Genomic DNA, 16,980 nt, shown 5'->3' on the forward strand with positions numbered 1-16,980 from the left:
CAACATTTTGGCACCGGTCTATATATGCTATATCGTGGTTTGGCTTCATCTTCATAAGCCAGGTATGAAATCTCTCCTTGCATTTGGCAGGATTCCAGAAAGTTGTCGAAGGTAAATATTTCGATTGTTTTCTTTCTTGCACATTCGAATCTTTGTTAATGGTCTTCTGTATGAATCTTATTTCATTTCGAATTGCATCAGTCTGTTGTGATATTACGTTCTTTTTCGATGTAGTTTATCTTATATATATTTTAGTTCCTTATTTTTTATGGGAAGTGGTAGTTATGACAAGTATAATGGGGTCAGTTATGTAAGCTGCCAGTGCGTACCCTATACACACAAGCGCAACAATGTACTAAAATTATTACAAAGCACGACAATGTAAGAGTACGTCGAAATGACAAGTCCCGATTACGATGACATTAAATACCATTCTGAAACTTGGACAAGGATTTAAAGGGGGGAAGGGGGTCGTGAGAGATGCTGTCCCAAGGCTGGACGTGGACGAGTGTAAACACAGAGTTAAATACATTGAAGTTGTTGAAAGGTAGGTCATGAGCGGCAGAGGCAATGTCTGGTCCTCCCCGGGGCTAGTTGTGGTGAAAAGGGAGCTTCTGCCATTTTCATGTTTATGTATTAGCTATGTATGAAATGAACGAGATTAAAATATGTACAGTTGGACACATTAATTCCTGGCACTCGCACTGAGAAAGTGCACCCTGTCAGACCCTTACTGCACGGCGAGTAGTCAAGCAGGTACTGTAAAGAGAGATGCACAGGATGCACTCCCTCAGTGCGAGGTATACCAAGAATTCCCGTGTCCAACTGTTTATGTCATTTTAGCCTCACACATTTCTTACATAGCTAATATATAATCATGAAAATGGCAGAAGATTTTTTTCCACCATAACTAGTTCCGGGGAGTACCAGACAATGGTCTAATCCATGCTTGTGTTTATTAATTAAAATTATCGAGGCGTGATTACGGCAAGAACTCATAACACACTCATAGCAAATCTCCGATATATGGATACAAAGATTGGCTCCAGGAAGCTGGGTGTTAATGACTACACTGATTTAAAAAAAAAAAAAAAACGCTGTTCCTATACTTGCGCAAAGCTCATCAGTAGTTTGTCGAATCCTCAGCACTTTTTATTTACCTTCATATACTTGGGTATCTTGCTTTTACAAGTCTATAAACCACTTTCCTACTCTTTAGTATTATTATTATTATTATTATTATTATTATTATTATTATTATTATTATTATTATGTGTATGCGGCCCGTCAAAAATGATAGCTAGATATTTAGATATGCACACACACGCTCACACACAGATTCTACCTATCCCACCCCTTTCCTAACTACAACATGGCATTTTCGATAATTTTAGGGAGATAGTGGTTTCCGAGTGTACCTCTCGGGGTACCCCCTCACACCATGGTATGACTACTCCATCTCCCCATACCCGATGGACAGGGAGAGTCTAAGTAATTATACGTTTGACATTGCCGTTCAACGTGACTCTCTCTCTCTCTCTCTCTCTCTCTCTCTCTCTCTCTCTCTCTCTCTCTCTCTCTCTCTCTCTCTCTCTCTCTCTCTATATATATATATATATATATATACATACATACCCTACATACATGCATACATAGTGTATGGTTATTTATATATAGAGAGAGACGCCCTTTTTTATATAGAGGAGATTGTTGTTATTATTATTATTATTATTATTATTATTGTTGTTGTTGTTGGTGTTGTTATTAGCCAAGCTACAAGCCTAGTTGGAAAAGCAGAATGCTATAAGCCTAATGGCTTCTTCAACAGGGATGTACTCCGTTGAGGAAAGGGAAGAAGGGAATAGCAAAAAATTCATTAAAATTATAAAAATATTTCACGATTAGTAAAACGTTAAACCAGACCAGTCTTATATAAATTGGAAAATAGAAAGGCATTCATAAAAAGTTTGAACATCTGAAGTTCCACTGATTCAATTGCCACTTGAAAAAGATTCTAGAATCTGGCCACAGCTAGAATGTAATTTCTAGAATACTGTGCAGTAATGTCTTATAAAGGAGAAGGCATGGCTGTTACAATTATCTTCATACCTAGTACTGCGTACATGATAGTACACTCTAGAAGATCTGAATTATGAAAAATCTTTTAAAGTAGTAACTGAACGACGGTGCCAGAGATTGATATCCAGATCAGGAATAAGAAATTTAATAGACTGCAAGGTTCTATCCAACAAATTAAAGTAAGAAGCAACAGCTGAAGACCAGGTTGGCGAACAGTACTTAAAACAAAGTAAAATAAATGAATTAGAATTTTTCTAAAACTGATCAACAAGAATCTTCAAGACGTACCCAAATAAGCCATATTGTTGCAGTTGAAGAAGAAACAGACCCAATGTGTTTCTTTAGAGTAAATTTACAATGAAAAATCTTCCCTTGATGTTTGAATGAGTTATATATAGTTAGAGACATCGTCAATGCTAAGATCTGGATGTTGAAGAGCCACTGTCCTCGACGTACTTACAATCATAATTTCAAGTTTTGTTTGGATTCAACTTCGTGCCTCCATGATTTATAATATGTACTAATTTTAGCTATCCATCACTTTTAGGCCTTCCTTTCCTCACGTCTAACACTCGCTATTGTGTGTGTGTGTGTGTGTGTGTGTGTGAGAGAGAGAGAGAGAGAGAGAGAGAGAGAGAGAGAGAGAGATTTCATTCGTTCATGTCTAATTCTGCTTTGTGAAGATATCGTGTGCGTGGTTTCACATTTAATATTTTGCAATCATTTTTATGTTCGTAGCCCCTTTACTGGCAAATCTTTTACACACACACACACACACACACACACACTTATATAAATGGTGTTTCCTAAAAGTAACTTGAAAAATAGTACCAGTGTTCACTTACATTGCACGAGAGAGAGAGAGAGAGAGAGAGAGAGAGAGAGAGAGAGGATGTATTTACCCCTGTATTGGTTATTAAGAAATATAATGACGCCCCTTTTGATCCAACCAGCAGCCAGCCTCTTTCACTGGCGTCTCTCGTGCGTCATTTGACTCACAGATGGCGACATTGCTCCCGGCCTTCTGCGACGCACACCTCGCTCAATTCTATTTAATGTTTCGCACATTTTGGTTTTGAGAAATTAATAACGTGGTAGATCTCTCTCTCTCTCTCTCTCTCTCTCTCTCTCTCTCTCTCTCTCTCTCTATATATATATATATATATATATATATATATATTTATGTATATACGTACATATATATATGTATATAAATATGTGTATATATATATATATATATATATATATATATATATATATATATATATATATTGGCAAAATTAATATTATTTTAATTCTATAAAGAATTGGTAACTGATCGTTATGAAAAAAAAAATAAAAGCTTAAACAATATTAGTGACGGGAATTATAATTTATTGAGACAATGAAAGCCTTCCTATATCGCAAATCTTTACTAAGCTATGCTTCACTTTTTTTTTTTTTTTTTTTTTTTTTCACGGAACTACGCTTCACACTATAGATCACGCTTCACACTCCAAAGAGGCAATGCTTCAAACCTCTACTCAATGTAATGGTTCACGGGTGTTCTCTTGCAAATCACTGCTTTGCATATCCTTTCAAAGGACATCGGCCACGATCCCCCATCACATCTTTGCCAGAACAAGAGTGTCCTTTGAATTATGAATGATAAAAGGTATAGGCTACAAAGATTAATGTAATCAATTTCTTTGTTTAAACAGAATTAATTTTCAGAAAGGTTTGTATCTCGGAACTTTATTACCTCTTCCATGTTATTATTATTATTATTATTATTATTATTATTATTATTATTATTATTATTATTATTATTATTATTCAAGCTACAACCCTTGTTGGAAAAGCAAGATGCTATATGCCCAAGGGCTCTAAACAGGAAAAATTGCCCAGCAAGGAAAGGAAACAAGAAAGTAGATAAACTGCAAGAGAAGTAATAAAAAAAATATATAAAATACTTTCACAACAGTAACATCTTAGAAACAGCTTTTTCGTATATAAACTATAAAAAAACAAGAAACAAGAGGAAGAGAAACAAGGTAGAATGGTGTGCTCGAGTGTACCCTCAAGCAAGAGAACAGTGGAAGACCATGCTACAAAGGCTATGGCACTACCCAAGACGAGTGAACGATGGCTTTCCTAAAAGAACTGCTTACCGTAGCTAAAGTCTCTTCTACCCTTGCCAAGAGGAAAGTAGCCACTGAACAATTACAGTGCAGTAGTTAACCCTTTGAGCGAAGAATAGTTTTGTAATCTCAGTGTTGTCATGTATGTGAGGATAGACGAGAATGTGGAAAAAAAAAATAGGCCAGACTATTTGGTGTATGTGTAGGCAAAGAAAAAATGAGCTGTAACCAGAGAGAAGGGTCCAATGTAGTACTGGCTGACCAGTCAAAGGACCCAATAACACTCTAGTGGTAGTATCTCAACTGGTGGCTGGTGACCTAGCCATTCTACTATCAAAATAGAAAGCTGCTCAGTGAATAACGCTTCACACCTCATCGTTACTTAGAAAATAACGCTTCTCACTTAACTACTATCCCTAAAGTAGTGCTTCACTGCTACACGCCTACTGAGTAATGCTTCCCACAGCAACCCAACAGTTCACACCTCTTCCAAATAGGAAGTCGGTTATTTGCCAGCATATATTACCTTGATTTTTTTTTATAAGATATTGCTCATTTTCAACCTACTGGGAGTCTGAACCCCCAGCAAAGTTTGATTGCTTACATTTTTATTATTGAAAAATATTGTAATTTTGTAATTTTTTTAAATTATTTAAACGCATTTGTTAGTAGTTCTGCCTTCTTCTATAAACTTATTCTCTCTCTCTCTCTCTCTCTCTCTCTCTCTCTCTCTCTCTCTCTCTCTCTCTCTCTCTCTCTCTCTCTCTCTCTCTCGTAGTAGTAGTAGTAGTAGTAGTAGTAGTAGTAGTAGTCGTCTTATTCCCTCTCTTTTTTCTTCACACATGAATTAAAAAAAAAGAAAATAGAAGATCAAGACTAACTCAAGGAACATTGAATGATTAAATTACAATTCTGAAGAATTCTCAGTTAAGAAGGAACAAGGATAGATGATGCGCATAATTTTACTTTCGTTTTTCTCAGCGAGGTGGATTAAGATTCAAAATTGAATTAAACAAGTTTAAAAGTAATTCAATCAAGAATGAAACGTGTTTAGGATAAGTTGTACAGGTTGTTGGATCCGGACCTATAGCTGGTCAATTGGGATTTAGTTTGGCAAGTGGTTCATTTAAAAGTTTCCGGTAATAGAATCTTGATTTACGATTTATATGTGGTAACGTGTTCGGCTAGCATTTGCATGGAAGCAGATCGATCCCAGCCGGGACCGTGAGTTTAACCTGTTAACTGGGAAGGCCACTGCTGTGGTTAGGCACCACAGGGAGGAGGTTGGGCTTGCCTGGCTGACGTTCTGGTGAGCATCTATTCTGATGAAACTGGAACTGAAACCAGACACCTTTACAGATCATCATTTGGAGATATGCAGAGTACATATTGGATTAGAGTTTGTAGGTGTTTAGTGTCAGGTTTTCAAACCTGAGTGATTTTATTGGGTATTTATTCATATCGGAGCACGAATGCTTTTGAGTTTACATTTAAATTGAGATCTAGCCCTGGAGAGTCATTTATTGGTGATTAGGTTCAGTTGTACGAATAATTAGATGAAGACGATCTAACGATTGAGTTCTGATTTATATGTGATGAATTCGTTATGAACTGGTGATATATATATATATATATATATATATATATATATATATATATATATATATATGTATGTATATATATATAAATATATGTATGTATATATATATATATATATAAATATATGTATGTATATATATATGTATATATATATATATATATATATATATATATATATATATATTATATATTGTGGTAGCCTATTGGAAACGCCCCTGCCGGGCAATCTACTGGACGGGAGTTCAACACCTGCTCAAGCTCCATAGATTCTAGAAGTGTCTGCAAACTCACCATGCCTGTGAGGTACGGATGAGACATATTGAGGAGCCTATTGGTCTACTAACTGGGTCATCTGCAACCATTGCCTGGTCCTCCTTGGTCCTAGCTTAATGGAGAGGGTCCTTGGGCGCTGATCTGTAAATATGATCACTCTCTAGGCGTTGCTCTTGCCTCTGCCACTCATGAGCCACCAGTATGGATGTATAAAAGGGATTCGCAAAACAATTTAGCGTTGATACACTATTAGATAGAGAGATATAAAAGAACGGGGTCGCAGTGATGTACCTTTTTTGCTTCTTTAGTCATGTCGTGAACTTTAGAGAGAGAAATATGGTAATATATGGGAAAATAGATAGTTTTTCTAAGCATCCGCTTATGGTGGAGAAGGTGGCATTAGGAGAATAAATCCTTTCTTGTTTCTCAGACTGTCTTTAGAGGTAAGTTGTTCACCCTACCTCTTTTTATTTATTTTCCTTGACTCAAGAAGATATTTTATACATTTTATATCTAGGTGAATAAGTAGACAGTAGACCGAGAGTAATTCATGGACTTGCTAAATGTAAGCCTAATTCAATACCAATTATACGAGTGCCTACATTTGCTAATTGCACCATCCGAAAGTGGCCTATGGAGTCGCCACATGCGTATGCCATAACTGAATAAATAGTTAAATACTTAAATGGATAAATAAAATTCCTGCGGCGTGATTCACGACTCGCTAGGCTAATTGTGGCATTTTAATAGCCCCGCTCCCCTACAGTCCTGAATAGCTGACACAACCCCACTCAGTTTCATTAGTCAGAACCATTGAAGAATTGTAAGTAATGAGATGACACGCCTCCACAATTCGCCACCTGCGAGAGGAAACAAGAGACGGAAAAGATTGCGGTATGAAAACTATTTTACGATTTTTTTTTTTTCTTTTTTTTTTTTTCTTTTTTTTCTTTTTTTTCTTTTTTTTTCTTTTTTTGAGCTGCTTTATTACGTAGTATTAATTTCTATGTACTTCGTGGTGTTGGCTGTAGTCGATGTGTACAGTACTTCAAATTACTAGCAGCAATATCTGTGTGCTTTAAAATAGTAGTTGAAGTTTACTTCAGAGGACTGACAGTAATTTCTGACTATTTTAAGGATATAGCTCTAGGTTGTGTAAACTTCGAGGTGCTAGCTGTAGTTCACGAGGATTTCAAATTACTAGCTTCACTTTATGTGACCTAAAGTATTCACAGAAGTGTCTGTGACATCAGAATACTAGCAGCAGCTTCTGTGTGCTTTTGGAATGGAATTATGGTTGTGGCAAAGGTACATTTCGTAGTTTAAGTTGTGTACATCCGAAGATTTTCGTTTGGCACAAAATCATAAGTTATTTCCAAAATTATCGAAATCTTTTTCAAATTTCTGCTAATCAAAAATCTAGTAGGATTTTGCGTAGTTGAATATTATATTTATTCTCTTTCTTATCATGCTACCTCCAGGCTGCAGTCAGGGCTATAATATCAAGGGAATATTTTTTTTTCACTATCTCATTGTAATCCTTGTTTTACTTGTCTCTAAATTGCAAAGAGGTCATTCCCCCTCATGCAAGATATATGCACCACTTGCTCCATTAGGATAACTTTGACCTTGAAATGTATAACCTCCTGCAGTGTCAGATGTAAAGGGTTATTTTCGGGCGTGTCGCAAACTGGGAATGTTGCCATGAAGCTCAGGGGCAGATTTCGTTGTTTTTGTTGTTGGATATTTTGCAGGTCTTAGTTTGCTTCCGTTTCCACTTACCGCTCGTTACTTTCAGGCTTCTTTGGGGGATATTTGCTTGCTTGTATTTTCGTTTACAGAATAACTTGATGCTTTCGTTGGTATAGACATAGCCGCATTTGATAGTGATGATGATGATTTTTTTTTTTTTTTTTTTTTTTTGAGACCTTCCGCTACAACATAGTATCTTTCTATCCAAGTGACTCTCGTGGTACCTACATGATCTCCATCGGAAGTGTTCATGTGGATTTAAATAATGATAATAATAATAAGAAAAACACCCTGAGTATAGACCTCTTCCACTGCATCTTATTTCACGAAACCAGCTTGCCTTTCCCAGAATCAAACTACTCGCCTGTATGGCCCGAGGCAAGTTTGAAGTCTGTGTACAACCATGTGCGAAATAGGGGTTAAGGTTAGGGTCGGTCGACCATTTGTTCGACCTTGACCTTTGACCTAGGACTTATAAAATTGAATCAATTCCACGTCTCAACATCATTAATCCCTGAACATTTCACTGGCCTATGAGTAAAATTATGGCCAGGAAGTTGTTCACAAATTAACAAATGGACAAACACGGGGCGAAAATATAACCTCCCTCCAACTTCGTTGGCGGAGGTAATAATAATAATAATAATAATAATAATAATAATAATAATAATAATAATAATAATAATAATAAAAGAAGAAAATGCCATCAAAAGTATATGATGCCGTGGAACTCTCAGAAAGACAAACATAAAAATCAAGTCTTTATTGCTTGCATGCTACCACGCACGCTTGTGGGGTTACCCATTACTCGAGGTAAACCCACGCACTTATAGCGCACGAGGCACGCATGCGCAAGCAAGCAAGCAAAGGCTCAACAAAACATTTCTTGGTGTTATTTATTCGGATTTGGCATTGCGATAGACGCATGCACTCCCGACTTGGACCGAAGCCAAGCGTTACCTGGGCACATGACTGTGCCCTTTGTGTCGTCTTTTAATTGCTGTTGTCAAGTCGGATGTATAGCTAAAGGAATCATTAATTATGATTAAGAAGAAATTCTTACCGTACGTAAATTGGATTTTACGTTTGATATATATCATATCGTAAACATATTCGCATGATTTATTTACACCCTGTTTGTGTTGGTGGGCTCTCACTTAGACACCTGAAAGACTGAAGATATTAAGTCTTTCAAGAGGAGACTGAAGACTTGTTTTCTGATTACTTCGATAATGTGGATTTGCCAATAGGTGAGCAGTGTGCTATGTGAAATGCTCAATGTCTGTTAATGTATACGATGAAATGGCTGAAAGTCCTGTAGAGAGTCCCCTGCAGTATATGACCAGTAAAAGCAGCCCATAAGGTGAAGTTAAATGGCTAAATCTAATTCTTTTAATACATTTGAATATACAGTGTATATATATATTTATATATATATATATATATATATATATACACACACACACATATATATAGATATATAATGTATATATATATTCTATATTATATATATATGTATATATATATATATATATACACACACACACATATATATATATATATATATATATATATATATATATACACATATATACATACATACATACATACCAAGGTACTTTGGGGGTGGTTGGTAACCAACATAAAAAAGGGGGGGGGGGGTGACTTTTCGTCTCTTTGTACCTCCCAGCCTGACAAGGGATTCAACGGAGTTTGGTTGGTACTGCTAGGGTAGGGCGCCACAGCCAACCTTCCCCCGTTATCCACTACATACGAAAATTCATATTCTGAATCTTCTCTTGCTGCAATTTCAGCGGTCACCAATGCGATCTTTCATGGATGAATTGAATTAAATTTCTCGTTCTCATCTTATATCTGGATCATCTTCCGTATTCATTATAAGGCGTCATCTTTCTTTCTCTATTTACAAATATTTTTTTCTGTCACTGCTCTGGTGTTTTCAAGGTTATGCCATTCTCATCATCCTCTTTGACATCCTCGTAACGCCACCTGTTACTTAATCTCCTCGATCATTTACCTGTTAGCCCATAGGTGGGGCATGTGGCAGCAGTGTACTCCACGCTGCTCACTATATGCATTACTTAGGGGGCTTAGCGTTGTCCCTTCTGCCCTCAGTTGCTCTCTCTTCTTAGCCTCTTGCTATTTCTCCATTCCAGCTTCCTGTCTTCCATCTTCTTATCCAACTTCTTTAACATTTACTTCATAATGCAAATGTTGGGTTCTCCCCCAGTTGTACATTGGTAGTGAATGGCTTCCAAAGCACTACCACCAGGCCTTATACCCCAAAGTCTGATCTGAATTACTTTGGGAAATTGGTATCCAGTGACTTTATATTATCATCTTTTACTCATGCGTGGCTCGTGTAGCCTAACTTCTACTACTGCGTCTTACCAAGAACTAGACAAGGGGAAGAATGCGAAACTTCCACGTTACAAGGAAACAAGGGCGCTTGTCATGACCTTGTTCGCTTGTCTTTCATATCATGACATCTATGAGCCGAATGAGATTATGTTGATTTATGTCATTTCTTTGTCAGAGCCTTAGTTGATAATGTACTTTTTCCTCTTTAACATTGGCTGTGAAGTAATGCCTAGAGGTAAATGAGAACATTTGGAATTGTACTTTAAGTATTACTTTTGTTATAATAGATATACTACCACTTATTATGTAGGAGATTTCTTATGGAAAAACTAAATTCCAGCAGTGTCCTGTACCACCCATTCCAGATAGTTTAAAACTACGCCAAGTTTATTTTTTTTTTTTTTGCCAAACTCTTACTTGACTGTACGTATAATGTACAAGTTGACTTTTACAAAAGAGTCCCTCTCTGTGTCGATGACCTGTGGTGGTGTTGTATCACCAGTCTGATAAACCAGTTAATTAGTCAATCAACCTGATTGTCAATGAATCTGTAAGCCAAGTGCCAAAGGTCTTGTGATAGTGGATTTCCTTCTTCGGAGTTCCAATTTCAGGAACTTCGTGCTTAGCGTTCGAAAGGTCGTGATTAATTTTACATTTTCTTTGGTCTAGATATATTTTTGGGCAAGAAACGTGATAGAGTTTTGCTGAAAAGAGATGACATTTTAGATTCTATTTTGCATTTATAGGTTAAGCTTATCTGACCCGAATATCTGAATGAATTTAACCTGATTCTCTCTCTCTCTCTCTCTCTCTCTCTAAGTAAGTTCTAATTAATCTTTATTCCTTACGCAAAATGAGCATACTAGATCAGTAACACAAACACACACACACACACCTCTCTCTCTCTCTCTCTCTCTCTCTCTCTCTCTCTCTCTCTCTCTCTCTCTCTCTCTCAACTAAGAAATAGTTCTAATTAATCTTTATTCCTTACGATAAATGAGCATACTGCATCGGTAATACGAACTCTCTCTCTCTCTCTCTCTCTCTCTCTCTCTCTCTCTCTCTCTCTCTCTCTCTCTCTCTCTCTCCTAAGTAATAGTTCTAATTATTCTACTTACGTTATATGATCATATTGCATCAGTAATTCACACTCTCTCTCTCTCTCTCTCTCTCTCTCTCCTCTCTCTCTCTCTCTCTCTCTCTCTCTCTCTCTCTCTCTCTCTCTCTCTCTTAAAGAATATCTCCTTGATGCTATATCTCGATATAAAAGTATTTAATAATGATAGGATAACTCCCATGGGAGTGGCTCCCCTAAGAGCAGCCTTCTCACTTTGCTAGGATCTGGTTCCACTCCATGTCAAGGACCTCGACTGAAACTTGTTACCTCCGCCAACGAAGTTGGAAGGAGGTCATGTTTTTGCCCCTGTTTGTGTATGTGTGTTTGTGTGTGAACACTTTCCTAGCCACAATTTTAGTCGCAGGGTAATGAAACTTGCAGGAATTAACTTTTATGTAAAAAGCTGGAAATCATTTAATTTTGGAAGGTCAAGGTCACGGTCACGGTCAAGTGAAATGTCCAATTCACGTAATCAGCCATAAGTTTGGACATCGTTGTCACAGAGACTTCAAACTTGGTTCTTATTTGAATGTATGAAAATCAACGCCAATTATTACATGTCAAGATCAAAGGTCAAGGTCAGGCTCCAGCAAAACGTCCAGAAATAAGATTCCATGGCGGAGGTCTGCTCTCTACCAAGATCCTCTCTAGTTATTATTGTTATTGTTTCTAGCCAAGTTACAACCCTCCTATTAAAAGCAGGATGCCGCATTCCTTAGGGCTCCAACGGGGAAAGTTGCCCAGTGCAGAAAGGGAATAGAAAAATGACGAGTAAACTATATATGATGAATAATAAGAAAGATTTATATCATATGTCAAGATTAGTAACATCTTTAAAAAAGATCAATCACATATAAACCTGTTCGACAAAACAACATTTGTGACTAGTTTGAATTCTGAAGTTTCATCGACTCTACCTCCACATTATAGGACCTCTCCATTATAGGAAGAATATTCCACAATCTAGTCGAAGTTGGGATAAAACATCTTGATATACGGCTTAGTATTAAGACTTATGATAGAGAAGGCAAGACTTTTAGAATTAGCTAGTACAGTCTTGGGAAAGTCTATATGCAAAATGCAAAGTATTGTCAGAATTTTGACAAATCTTATGCAATATGAACAAAGAGCTAACTGAAGGACGGTGCCAGAGATTATGTAGATTTAGGGTAAGGAATTTAATAGTAAGTTATTGTCCAACAAATTAAGATGCGAGTCAAAAGTTGAAGGCCAAACAGGAAAACAATATTCAAAACACATTAAAAACATCTTAGTATGTGAAAGGATTAAAACATTTCCCCAGGATAGATTTATCATCAAACATCATAAAAGCCTTTTTCATTATGCCATATTTTTGTGAAATTAAAGAAACAAACTGGATGTGTTTCTCTAGTGATTTTGCTATGAGGAGTCAGACCTAGAATTTGAAATCATTGACTTACGGTATAGAATGACCTAATCAGAAATATCGCGCATGATTCTATTTTTAGCATAGAATGACTGATATAGGACAATTTGAGAGGGGTTATTCAATGACTTGCAAACAGTCAGCCTCTCAATATCGGTGTTGGTGACATCATAACTTCTACTTTGAGGATGACTTTGTGAAGTGGTACTTTTAATATATTCGATTTGCTTATTCATTTGAATGTTTAAAGGTCGTCCTAACCACGCCATGACTTCTAGCTGCTGGGAGAAAGGGCGATGGTAGACAAGACACAAACATACGCTCTCAGGGTCTAAGCGATGTTAGGCAGGGCAACCGGTCGGGACTACGGTCCACCCCAAGTCAAAGCAAAGTCCTTCAAAAGAAGGCAACTGGGCTTACCCCATACGAATGGGAAAAAGGCACGTTAATAGAAGAAGTAGAAGTCAGTTCCGTAGAGACTAACAGTATACATATCAGCCCCAAGCCCCCTCTCCACCCAAGCGTGGACCAGGGACGGCCAGGCAATGGCTGCTAATGACTCGCCAGGTAGATCTCTAGGCTTTCCCACACCCCATCCTTAGCTCACAAGGATGGTAAGGTTGCAGACATTATAAGAAACTATCGACCTTGAGCGGGTCACGAACCCCGGTCCAGCAGTTCGTCAGGCGGGATGTTTCTTATATGCTATATACAACCCTAGAAAGGTTATGTGCCCATTAGATTGTTTAAGAATATCTTCATACTGTAGATTCTCTCTCTCTCTCTCTCTCTCTCTCTCTCTCTCTCTCTCTCTCTCTCTCTCTCTCTGGAATATTTAAACGACGCCTTTTTTTTTATTACAATTGTATTAAATTTTGTACCCTCTCTCTTACTAGGGGTCGTTCACCGGGAAACCCCAAAAAAGTATTTTTTTTTTTTTAATCCACCACCGTCTCGTGTAAACTCCTTGCTGTATTTACTATAACGCTGGAAGGTGATATCCATTTTCAGGGTAAATCTGCTGTGTATATATATTTTTTGTATTATAGATTATTTTGGGATTGTTATCTTTTTTCATTATTCATTGACATGAATATCTTAAAATATTTTATTTTCATTGTTATTTCTTCTCTTCTAGTTTAATTATTTCCTTGTTTTCTTTCCTCATTATTTTTCCCTGTTAGAGCCCTTGGGCTTATAGCATCATGCTTTTCCAACTAGGGTTGTAGCTTAGCTAGTAATAATAATATTTCTTTGTTTCCTTTCCTCACTGGGCTATTTTTCTTGCTAGAACCTTTGGGCTTATAGCATCATGCTTTTCCAACTAGGGTTATAGCTTAGCTATTAATAATATTTCCTTGTTTCCTTTCCTCACTGGGCTATTTTTTCTGCTAGAGCCCTTTGGCTTATAGCATCATGCTTTTCCAACCAGGCTTGTGGCTTAGCTAGTAATAATAATGGTAAAGATATTGTTTATTATATATTTGTTTACCGGTATCTGGTATATCATTTCTATCCAAGCTGCAACCCAGTTAGAAAACCAACACGATACAAGCCTCCAGGGATCCAATACGTGAAGCAGGCAAACGGTAAAAGAAATTCTGAAACAATGACACGCTGAGAGATCCTAATTAGCACCTAGTTGGAACTTATTTCTGGAGTTTCAAACTCTTTAATTAAAAGATTCAGGAGAACAGTTTAGCCACAGCTGGAATTAAATATCTATAATAATGATGTTATTTAACTTTGAAAATAATGTGAGACTCCATAGTTTCTTCTATCTTCAGTTCATCAATTTATTTATTTATTTATTTTTTTTTTTTTTACTATCGATTTCATTTCCCTGATTGTCTTTTTGATTATTCGAATTTCTCCGATTATCTCCTCCTCATCATCAATAGCATTTATTCCTTCTTTTTCTTTTTCGCCAAACTATTTGAAGAGTCCTCCTGGAATAGCAACTAGAAAAACTTGTCAACTCTTTCGTCAGAAATTGTGAGGTTTCACTTACTGTCATAATATAGAGGTATTTCAGCATTTTGATTGAATTTATTAATTATTAATTTTCATTCAAACTTGTGAATATTCCTTTTGTAAATATTCCTTTTAGTTGAAATTAGTTGTTTTAATTTTATTTTGTTAATTTTATGAGGGCTCTAATCGACTTTGCAAATACAAATAAAGACGGAAACTTTTTAAACGACAGACGCCTAAGTCTTATGTACCTCTTAGTAGCAAATTTGGAAGGTTCAACGTTTAAACAGAACTTATGCAAATTTTAAAGATAATATAAGATTAGTAAAGGATTGACCTTTAACCAAACCAGTAATAGACGGTCGCGCACCACTTTTGTCTCCTACTCCAATTAATAATAACCAGTTATTACGACAAAAAATATAAATACATTGAACATTTACTTTGACCCACTCTATCGTTTGAGACTTTAAGTGGTAAATAAAACCAGTGATTTTATTAGTTCTGGAGTTCTTCGAAAAAAAATTGTCCAGTGTTTTTTTCCCAACCTTTCTCTATGCTAATCCAGTCGAAATGGGTCGTGTTTTACCATTTAAAGGTTTAAAGGCCGCGCATGAATGGCAGAGGCAAGGAACAGTGACATTGCCCTATCAAGAAGGACACTGCCACAGATCAGCGCCCAAGCACCCTCTCCAACCAAGCTAGGACCAAGAAAGGCCAGGTAATGGCTACTGATGACTCAGCAGACAGACCTATAGGCTCCCCCAAACCTTAGCTCACAGGGATGGTGAGGTTGCAGCGACCAAAGAAACTAACGAGTTTGGGCGGGACTCTAACCCCAGTCTAACGTTCACCAAGTCAGGGACTTAAGCACATCGGCCACCACAACCCGTGAAATATCTTTCTGTGGTATACCAGTTATCGTATACGAACTAGCTCCCGTATTTGAAACCAAGACAGATCGTATTTTTCCAAATTAGATTAGGGGTGTAGTACAGTTGGCTTCATTAATTCTGGTACACTTCATAGAAAGCAAAGGAGACACCAGTGTACCGGAATTAATGAAGGCAACTGTACCATCACTTATTTCAAATTCAATTGAGAACGCACTTCTTGACACAGTCAGGGGTCCGGTATCTAGTTTCTGAAAGCAAATTGAAAAGTATTGCTTTTGAAAATCCGCTTAGAGAGGTGGGGTCACTTTACAAGGATTCTCTCTCTCTCTCTCTCTCTCTCTCTCTCTCTCTCTCTCTCTCTCTCTCTCTCTCTCTCTCTCTCTCTCTCTCTCTCTCTCTTTCAACTTAATATGATGATATCAAATATATTAAAATTTCGAAGGATTTGTTAGAATTGTTGGTAAAAAAAAGTTTAGCATGGCCTAGTTATAGTAAATAATACTGATAAAGGATTATTTGATTTGGAATTTTTTATTTTTTTTTTATTTTTGCATATATTACCTTAAAGTTTCCTCTTTATAACTACTACTGTAGATAGTCCCATAGCTTCTCGCCAACTAAAAGTTTGAAGCTAGTCTCCAATGGGACTTGATTCTTTGCTTATGAAATATTTTATACTAGTGCATTATCACTGAATTCATGTCATTATTTTAAGTATACGACACCCATTTCTAACTACAGTCGAGTTCGACCTATATAGCTTTTTTTTGGGGGGGGGGGGGTAATTCAAGTTTTAGTGAGAGAGAGAAATTGAGAAATTACCTGTTCATTCTGCTCTGCTCCTTCGATGGTTGTGGGGGGGGGGGGGGTATTACCTTCTTGAGGTCCTGAACTGGTTAGAATGATATTCTACTGATTACAGGTATTGAAATCGTTGATATTAGATTTGACTTCAGATTTGAATGCAGTATGCCAGATCGAATTAAATTTCCTCACTGCACCAGGGCTGCTGAAATGCCCATTGGCATTACGTCTTGGTTCTTCTTATAGATTATTCAAGAACTTGTCTTGCTCACCTTTAAATATGTTGATGATCTGATTCATGAAGGTTGGGATACAACAAATAGGCAGTTCTACAGATTGGATGTCATTACACAAGTATAATTTCATCTCAAAGGAGAGAGAGAGAGGAGAGAGAGAGAGAGAGAGAGAGAGAGAGAGAGAGAGAGAGAGAGAGAGAGGAGAGAGAGGGAGGGAGAGGAGAGACACCAATTTGACACCAATCCTAGTATTTTGGTGAAATTGAAGAGCAGATGTTTCGAGTTTTAGTGATTTTATTGGGTGTATTGCCTTCGCCCAAAATCGATATGTACTCACCCA

At 37.0% G+C, this 16,980-nt stretch overlaps 1 protein-coding gene across 2 annotated transcripts in view; it reads left to right on the forward strand.

Moving 5' to 3' along the window:
* LOC137630632 (uncharacterized) overlaps nt 1-16,980 on the forward strand; it is a 274,623-nt gene that overhangs the window by 103,271 nt on the left and 154,372 nt on the right. The window lies entirely within an intron of this gene.

Source organism: Palaemon carinicauda, chromosome 38, assembly GCF_036898095.1.
Source record: "Palaemon carinicauda isolate YSFRI2023 chromosome 38, ASM3689809v2, whole genome shotgun sequence".
NCBI lineage: Eukaryota > Metazoa > Arthropoda > Malacostraca > Decapoda > Palaemonidae > Palaemon > Palaemon carinicauda.